Source organism: Phyllobates terribilis, unplaced genomic scaffold (assembly GCF_046119375.1).
Source record: "Phyllobates terribilis strain yellow unplaced genomic scaffold, ASM4611937v1 Scaffold_4__5_contigs__length_816908805, whole genome shotgun sequence".
Lineage (NCBI taxonomy): Eukaryota > Metazoa > Chordata > Amphibia > Anura > Dendrobatidae > Phyllobates > Phyllobates terribilis.
The window spans coordinates 705,577,438-705,587,717 of NW_027362764.1; positions in this window are offsets into that span (position 1 = coordinate 705,577,438).

Below are 10,280 nucleotides of genomic sequence, written 5' to 3' on the forward strand. Positions count from 1 at the left end.
AGCAGATATGGCGTTAATCTGTAGGTTAATAGCATTCTGAACCTGCCCGGCGCCGACACTTATACCCCTGCTGCCGGCGCCGACACTTATACCCCTGCTGCCGGGAGGAGATGAGGAAATTAACTTTATTCCTCTCTGCAGCATTCAGGTTCCAGTCACGGGGCAGAGCTGGTGCGGGTTCAGTCACCGCTCTGTGATAGGAAGCGACCCCGGCACTGACTGATAGCAGCTCAGCATTAGAACCTGCTGTCAGTCAGTGCCGGGGGCAGGGTGCAGATAATCTATTGATTAACTGTTCACTATCATCTGTACATCTCATAACCAAAAGAAAAGTATTTTTTAGGCTATGTGCACACAGAATTTTCCCAGGTGAAACCGCGTACAGAAAACGTCGGTGCTTGTTCTCCTCAAGCGACTTTTTTTCTATATTTTCAAGTATAGAGAGTGCGGGAGGTTTCCTGGTGGAAGCTGCTCAAGAACTGAGCATGTCACTTCTTTCAGCCACTTCAGGGTTTCTGAACCCCGAAGCAGCTAAAAGACATGATATAAGTCGTTGTAGTGCATTATGCTTATTTTACGGGCCGCTTTTGCTGCGTTTTTTCAGGCGGCTTCCGTCTGGAAAAGACTCCATGTGCACATACTCTTGTGCTGGCACATTCCAAGAGGCAACATTTTCTTTATTTTATGGTTAAAACATGGGCTTTTTTTTTGGTAGTACAAGGTTTTTTTTCACCCCTACATGACCAGGTAATTTTTGTTTTTGTGCTTTTTTTATTCTCCTTTTTTCTACCCGCATAGCTAAATGAGGGCTTGTTTTTCTGCAGGACAAATTGTAGTTTTGAATTAGACCATTCATTTTACTATATAATATACTGAAAAATGGGGAAAAAAATTGCAGATGGCGTGAAATGGTTAAAAAAAAACCTGTAATGCTGCAATTGTGTTTTTTTTGGAGGTGGGGGGGGGTGGGATTTGTTTTTACGGCGTTGATTTTGCAGTAAAAATGACATGGTAGTAGGATTCTTCAGGCCAGTACAATAATAGAGATACTGTACATTTATGTAACTTTTTTTTTCTTCATATTTTAGTGGTTGAAAGAATTTAGGGCTTTGTAAGAAAATATCTTCTTTTGTTGCCATTTTTCTCAGGTAACTTTTTGAGTGCCAACCTGAGATTTTTGATACCGTGTTGGGCTACATTTGACATTTTGGTCATTTTGGTTGCTGATAATTCCATTTTTGGGGGGGGAAGTGTTGTGAATGACAAAGGGCAATTTTGGTCTTTTTTTTTTCTTTTTAGCTTTTAGCACACAGTTTAAATGATTTTACACTTCGATAGATCAGTATTTTTCAGACGTGGTTATGGCAAATATGTTATTTGTTTTTGAACTGAGAAAAGATGGGCGATATAAACTTTTAGATTTTTTAAGTATTTTTAACACTTTTTTTTTATTTTTTTTTTACTTTATTTCTTAGTGCCCTTAGGGAACTTGAACCTGCAATCCATATACCGGCACCTGACATAAGACATAATATTATTAAAAGGTTAATAAAAATCATTTAGAGATATATAAAATTTATTGAATAACTTTCTTTTTTTGGATGGCGCTGCAAAGGCTATTTCTTATATTTTATATTCTATTTTTTAGAATTTCAACAAGACTTAATTTTTTAATTTTGCTCGTGGTTGCAATCCAGTCTTAAAAATCTCTCGCCTTAATAAAAGTACCAATCGCAGCTTTTTCCCTGTTTGCCTAATAGCCACTTTTAGAAAATGTCTTAGAAAACATGTCAGATCTCACCAAAGAGACAGTTTTCTCAAAGATGTTTAGAGAATTATTGCAAATCTATTGTGCCGGCGGGACCCAACAAGACAAATAGCGGAGCTGATGGTTCTGTCCGCCTGACACACAAAGGAAGAAAATTAAATATCTGAGGCTTGCTAAGTTGTGTAATGGGCGATTTGTCCTCGGGCCTCACTCCTTAATGGATTGCATAATTGGACTTCTTTTGTCCCCTTCAGAGCAGCCTCAGGAGGTGACCCACTTTATAATAAAGATTTATCAAAATCAACTTCAGTTTGTATGTTTTTTTTCCTCTCCACATTTACTTTTCTATATTGGTCAAATTATGACCGCAGTACCAGAGGACACAGTGACCCACATTAACCACGGCCCGTTCTTTGAGCAAAATTTTAAAGCAAAGCTTTTTAGACAGATTTGTTAAACTCTTGTGCCCAAAAAAGAATTACCCTTTGTGCCACGCTCAACACTTTTCTTATTGGACAGAATGTGCAGAGCCATATTTGCAGTGAATTTCATATTGTTATGCGCCATTTTTTTACGCAAATTAATGGCCTAAAATAAGTTAAGTTAGAGAAAGGCCCTGATTTATCGAAGAGTTTTCGCCAATTTGCAAGGAGTTTAGGTCTCCTCATGCTGGCGTGACTCTCCACAAGGAGAAACCTTACCCCTTAGATCCCAGTCTTAGCCTCTCACCCAACCAAATCAGATCTCATACTTTGTACTGATGAGGGGCAATACCCTGAAACACTGTGTCTACAAATTGAGATTCTGATTTGGCTTTTATCCGAAGTCAAATTTCAAGGCTCGTTAAAGGGTCGATAAGGACTTGTAGGATTGCTACTTCCAAAAAGGTGGCACTAGAGTTCAAGTCCTCTTCCTCTCTGAAGAGACAATTTGCATATTTAATTTCCCAGAAGAGCATGCAAGGTGTTTAAGTCTCCTCATACTGGCATGTCACACCTCGCATGTCACTCTCCACAAAGAGAAATCTTACCCCTTAGACGCCAATTTGCTTGAAATGTTGCAAAATTTTTGTACAACGCGAGGCTTTGCAAAAATCTGGTGATTTTTTTGCATTTGTACTACAATTCCAGCCAGCTCCGCCAACTGTTTAACCCCTTCACAACCTTTGGCGTACTTGTATGTCAAAAGTTGTGCCCCTGCCTTTGATGTAGGCTCGGACTACAAGTCCGCATCTTTCCCGGCACGTAATGGCTGATTTAATCAGCCATCATGTGCACTTAACAGCCGCAGGCATAGCTGTTAACCTGTTAAATCCTGCTGTCAATCTCTGACAATAGCATTTAACACTTGCCGACAGGGGCGCGCGTCAATCCATGCTCCCATCGTCATGCCCGTGACTTGATCGCAGGGCGTCGATGGGTTGTTATGATAGCTGGAGGTCTGCTGATGACCCCCGTGCTTGTCATTGCAATCCTCCTGTGAACGCTGGCCTGTGGCCGGCGTTCATAGGAGACTGTGGTATCTGCTATACATTACATATCAATCCATGCTCCCATCGGCATGCCCGTGACTTGATCGCAGGGCGTCGATGGGTTGTTATGATAGCTGGGGGTCTGCTGATGACCCCCGTGCTTGTCATTGCAATCCTCCTGTGAACGGCGTTTATAGGAGACTGTGATATCTGCTATACATTACATATCAGGGCTCATGCACTGCTATGTATACCACAAGCGATGGGATGAACGCAGCTTCAAGTCCCCTAAGGGGACTATTAAAAACAGTTTAAAAAATAATTTTTAAAAATATGAAAAGAAAACAAAAAGCTCAAATCACCAACTTTTGCCCCGTTGAAAATAAAACAATAAAAAAAAAAAAAACAAAACATATATTTGGTATCGCTGTGTTTAAAAAATGTCCGATCTATCAAAACATAAATAAATTAATAAACTCAGTAAACGGTAATGAAAATAAGAATCAGAATGACAAAATTAATGTTGTTTGGTCGCCGCAACATTGGGATAAAAGGTGATCAAAACATCATATCTACCCCAAAATAGTATCAGTAAAAACGTCAGCTCACTACACAAAAAATAAGTCTTCACACAGCCCACTATCCCAAAAAAATAAAAATGTTACGGGTCTCGGAAAATGGCGACACAAGAAAAATTTTTTTTCACCACTTAAAATGATAAAAAAAATGATACATGTTTGGTATCTGTGCACTCTTACTGACCTGGGGAATCATATTGCCAGGTCAATTTTACCACATAGTGAACATGAAAATAATTGTGGAATTTAACTTTTTTTTGCAATTTCAACATGTGGCACCCTACTACCCACAGGTAACACAGGACCCAAAAGGGTGCATGGATGAACTTCTCCACAAGAGGCTCTCAGTACACACAGACACCTCCACCCTTCCACCTCATACCACCAGAGGGAGCCCTGTTAGGGATATATATACTGGAGGGTGGAGTTAGGTAGGCAGAGAGTGTGCTGACACTTTAGAGCAGCGAAGAAGCAGCACATGTTAGCTGCTGTGCTGAGGGCAAGTTAAGGCCTAAAGCACGTGCTGAAGCCTGAGGGCCTAGAGCATGGCCGGAGGCAAGGAGAGGAGAGAGAAGTGTTGGGGGGGGGGGGGGGCAGAGGAGCATCTTAGGCTCACCCCAGAACACAAGCCGGACACCGGGTCCGCGCCTACAGGGTCCTCTACGTCCAGTAGGAATAACCGGTATACCAAGGGGATTCTAGACCCCTGGTCAACCTGAAGCTACAACCATCCAAAGAACTAGGAACCACGAACGCCCCAGAGTCCAGGGATAGTGGTAGCCAGAGGAAAGTTCTTACCACCAAGCAGACAGGTGAGAGAGTGAGAAAGAGTACAGAAGCTAGGCGTAGTTCCAAGCAGGTCAGGAGCTTCAGAGAGAGAGAGAGAGAGAGAGGAAGAAACAGACAAGGAGGCCTTATACCCGCTCACTGGGGAGAGTCCAGAAGTGCACCCTTCCTACCAAGTACCCAGGACCGTACCTGCCATCTACACCAGTAAAGGTACTGAAGCGAATCCCCTGTGTGAATGTCTGTTATTCTCCCTTGACCCAGCTGGGCCACCTCTTACCTGCATCCCTTCCATTTACCCTGCCCCGGGGGCCCGCTCCGCCTGTGGGGAGCAGAAACATCTCAGCTGCTATCCCATCACCCCTGGAGGTCTGCAGCAGCGCTGGTACCCATTACCAGGAACCACAGGTGGCGTCACGAGACAAAACCGTTTATCATCCCTTCAAGCAACAACCCCTTTTAAGAGTGACCCCAGGGTACGGGCCCGGGAGCCAACCGCCGTGACATCCCAAGAAGGTAAAGGCCCGGGTACCGAGTCCCCCATATCCCCCTGGGCGAGTCAAACACATTTGGAATTTTTTTCCCACTTTCCAGTGCATCACATTAAAAAATGTATGAGGTCAATCAAAGTACATCTCGTCCCGCAAAAACAAGCCCTCATACACTAGATTGAAGAAGAAATAAAAAAGTTATGGCTCTTGGAAGAAGGAAAAATCGAAAACGGAAAATCGCAAGATCACGAAGGGGATAAAAAGTGAGCAAGCTCAGATGTGAGGGTGTACATCCGACAAATTCATCAAAATTTACACCAAGTAAATTAGTAAAAAAAAAAAGTGGCAAGTCCCCCAAGTGAGGGACGGGAGTAACATTTCTGGTGGAGACGCACAGTAGTTGAACATGCGTCAGATTCATTAAGAGGCACTCACTCACCTCTTAAAGAATTTGGGCCATCTTATGCCAATGCACATTTCTTCAAGACTGGCATGCACAACACCAATCTTAATGAATTGGAGCCAAAGTGTGTAACATCTATTAAAGGCAGACATTTATAAACACAAGATGCCTAGACTAAGATAAAGGGAATCCGACACTGGGCTTTTGCTATGTAATCTGAAAGTATCACAATGTAGGAGCAGAAATACTGATTCCAGGGATGTGTCCCTTACAAGGCTTTTTTTCTGTTTCAATACAATCAGTATTTTATCAGCAGGAGATTATCACTACAGGACAACTGGCCTTGTGCATGCTAGTACAACCACTCCCAAGCACTGATTAGCGGCTCTCACTATACAATGTACATGGAAAGCTGTGGTGTGGGTGGGGTAAAACTATGTTGAAAATGTGTTGTTACAACACACGAATAGAAATTGGCCCTTTTTTTTATTTCACCTTACAAGAAAAAAAAATGATAGAGGCCTAACGATTAGATTGTTCAGACATCGGTGTTTGTCATGTGTGCTGTCTGTTCAACATGTACAAAAAAGAATATTCGCGTGTATGAGCTGTTCACTTTACAAGGGCTGGTGGCTACGAGATAATTAGGAAACATCCAATTTTTTTTTGTGCATAATGACAGGTGGGAAAAACGGACACATGAAAAATAAACATGTAAAAAGCTGAATATCACATAGGTGAAAAAAAAAGTCTTTGCAAACACAAAAACACTTGTGAATAGGACCCTACACAGCATTAGCAAAGGTGGGCCTCGATGTCGGTAAGGGCTCATTCAGACGTCCGGTTTTCGCGTACCAGTGCTGTGTTTTTTTTTTACGGATAGCATTCGTACCTGTGATTCACATATCGGTGATTTCCGTCGTCCGCGTAACATAGCGGAGATGTGTCCAATTTTGATCCTAGAGTTGGTTCAAAATTGGCAATGCAAATCTATGGGTCTGTGAAAAAATTGGACAGCACTTAGGCTGCGTGCCCATGATGCGTTTTTCATGCGTTTCCGCAGCGGAAACGCATCAAAAACGCATGTATATCCGCACCCCATGGTCCCCAATGGCATTCCGCAATGTCAATGCACATGCTGCGGATTTTTCCGCAGCGTTTCTACAGCGCAAATAAATCCGCAGCATGTTCATTAATTTTGTGGAAGCGCCGCCATTGACTTGCATTGAGACGCATAGAATCCGTGTCTGTACATTTGTACACGCGGATTATATGCGTTTCAATGTGCGGATGGTACCCAGTTCTGGAGGAGAGAAGACTCTCATCCAGACCTGGGTACCATTGTACCTGTAAAAAAAAAAGAATAAAAAAAATAAATAATGTTATATTCACCTGTCCGGTGGCCCCTGCAGCGCTTCTCCTTCCAGGACCTGAGATGACGTCGCGGTCATGTAACCGCAGGCTGTCTCGCGAGAGCCCGGCAACCCGGAAGAAGCCAGGACGAGCGTGACAGCACACGCGGCGGGGGATCGGGGGTAAGTATAGCTTTATTTTTTTTATTTTTACGGTTCACACTGTAGAAATCCATGCTGTTTGCATGGATTTCTACAGTGTTACCCAGTTGTCAAGCACTTTCCAGGTGATGCTATCGCCTGGAAAGTGCTTGTCAGTCCGCATGCGGAAACGCATGCGTTAACGCATGTGAATCTGCATGTATTCTGCAGGAAAAACGCATGCACAATCTGCATGCGTTTTTTCTGGCAAGGGAGATGCAGAAACGCTGCAGAAATTTTCTGCTTCATTTCTGCATCGTGGGCACATAGCCTTAGATGACATCCGAGTGCAGTGCGATTTTCACGGACAGACACATAAGAGAAGGTGTAAAAAAAATTTTTTGTTCTCCGCGTACGAAAAAAAAACTGATGACACTATGATTAAAGTCTGATCAAAATAATCGCCCGTTTTTTTTCGCACATAAGAAAAATGGACGTTTGAATGAGGCCTAAGAGTCTAACTGGGTCTTAGTGCATAGAAGCACATGTGGGGGTAGACAAACGTAGGTGTCAATTTTGGTAAAAGTAAACAATTAGAAGCAAAGTAGATCGCCTGCCTTAAAAGGGTTGTCCGGCCTTAGGTTACAAGTCTGCAGTCATTCTTTGTGACTTCAGACTTGGGAATCCTCACATCGTGCACACTGCACACTGTGCAGATTCTCCAGTGTCTGGTCATGTGACCGGAAGTATGTGATTTGCATACTTCCGACTAGTCGTGTCAAGCCTCGCTCAATGCAAGTGTCCCATCTAGTCGGCATGTGACTGCATATATGAAAATCACATACTTGCAGTCACACGCCCACAGCTCCCCGCACCAGAGAATCCTTAAAGTGGGCGATGTGAGGATTCACAAGTCTGCAGTCACATAGGCTACAAGTCTGCAGTTACTCTAAGGCCAAACAACCGTTTACTGACCTTGAAATGTAGCCCAGAGATAGACAATAAAAATCAAGTTTAAGAGAGATCTATAGATCGTACAACAAACTTTGTGTGAATCGCTTGTATACGTAAATGTAAGAAACTTTATAATATACTGTGTCTTATCAGAGAAATCTGCTTCCGTCTCCATTTATGAGCCACTTCTTGCCCTCTTAAGTCATTCACACCTTTTCAGTTATTCCTCATGGCAATAAGTAGGAATAACACATGGACTGGACCTTGTCAGAGGGTGTAGGGACAAGGCAAGGAGGATGCTAGAGGCGATTCATTGTCACCATTCATGAGGGATGAGGCTCTCTGTGGGTTGTCATGTTTGGTGGAAGAAGAAGGAAAGATGAGTAAAGTTTGGGAAGCACATTGTCATATCTTACCTTATTAGTAGTGAGAGAAATAATTAATCTAATATTTTAAAATCCGACTCAGTTCTGTTGCATCAAATGAGTTGCTAGACGTTGAAAGCCGTGCAACAGTACTGAGGATTAATGTAAGTAATTAGTGCTCCCTCTGGTGGAATAAGCAGGGGATTTCTTGGCAATCACATATCCAATTAAAGGTCATTTGTCACCAATTTGTTGCTTCCCCATCTGAGAGCAGTATGATGTAGGGGCAGAGACCCTGATTCCAGAGATGTGTCACTTACTGGGCTGCTTGCTGTACTTTTGATAAAATGACAGTTTCATCTGCTGCAGATCTAGCAGTTCTTTGAATGCTGAGCCCTGTATAACCCCGTCCACACCACTGATTGGCGGCTTCCTGCCCATGCACAGTGTACACAGAAAGCTGCCAATCAGTGGTGGGGGTAAGTTTATGAAGAGCTCATGAATGTGAAGGACTACATGGAATTAGGTTTGCTAGCAGTCAAGTAATAATTTCCTGCTGATAAAAGTGGTTTTATCAAAACTACAGCAAGCAGCCCAGTAAGTGATACATTGCTGGAATCTGTCACTATGATATTTTTCTCTCAGGTTTTTAATTCAGTCCCATTGCCACGGGGTATAACTCTCAGTCCCTCATCATGCGGTCTGTTTTAACTAATACTTAAGAATGTCTTGTTCTAAAATGCTCATTGATACCAAGCTGGTCCTGTAATAGGAGCCAATGGTGTAAGATGACATTTCTTCCCATCACTTGTGACCGGTATTGAAAAGTGGAAACCGCAGCAAAGCAGCCACAAAGTGGAGACCACATAAAGTTACAGATTGGGGTCACCACCACTCTGCTGACTCCATAACTGCAGAGTCCAAACCTCCCCTGCTATTAATGTCAGCTAGGAGCTTTGTATCATGGATTTCCATGGCCAAACAGCTACATGCAAGCTTTACATCACCAAGCACAATGCGTAGCATTGGATGGAGTCGTGTAAAGTTGAACTAGACCGGAGCCTGTCCTACAATATCGCGGTCTGACCTCAAAAATGCTTTTCAAGATGAAAGAGCAAAATTTCCTACAGACACCTCCAAATTCTTGCAGAAAGCCTTCCAAGAAGAGTGAAAGCTGTTATAGCAGCAAAAGGGACCAACTCCATATTATTGCTCGAAGATTAGAATGGTATGGCATAATAACTCCTGCAGGTGAAAGGTATGGGTGTCCCAGTTTCTCCATTCAGGGAATAGAATATATACACACACACACTGTATATACACATGTATTTTGTATACATATATTATGACATAAAAATCGACCATGACATTAAAAGCACCTGCCCAACATACGTCTGCAATGTGCCACCAAAATAAGGCACGGACTCCACAAGACCTCGGAAGTTGTCCTGTGATATCTGGCACCAAAATGGTAGTCTTGTACGCTGTGAGAGGCGACCTCCATGGATTGGACTGTTTTTTCCAGCACATGACACAAACTTGATCACATTTAGATCTGGGGAAATTGGAGACCAAGTCATCATTGTGAACTACTCCTCCTTGGTCAGACCTCATCTGGAATACTGCGTCCAGTTATGGGCACCACGTTTTAAGAAAGACATTGAAACACTGGAGCAAGGTCACAGAAGGATGGTGAGCGGACTGCAAACTATGCCCGACGAGGAACGGGTACAGGATCTGGGAATGTTTATCTTGCAAAAATAGAAGACTGAGAGGAGACTTAATAGCGGTCTACAAATACCTGAAGGGCTGTCACATTGTAGAGGGATCGTCCTTATTCTCATTAGCACAAAGAAAGACTAGAAGCAATGGGATGAAACTAAATGGGAGAAGATACAGATTAGATATTGGAAAAAACTTTTTGACAGTGAGGGTGATCAATGAGCGGAACAGGCGGCCACAAGAGGTGGT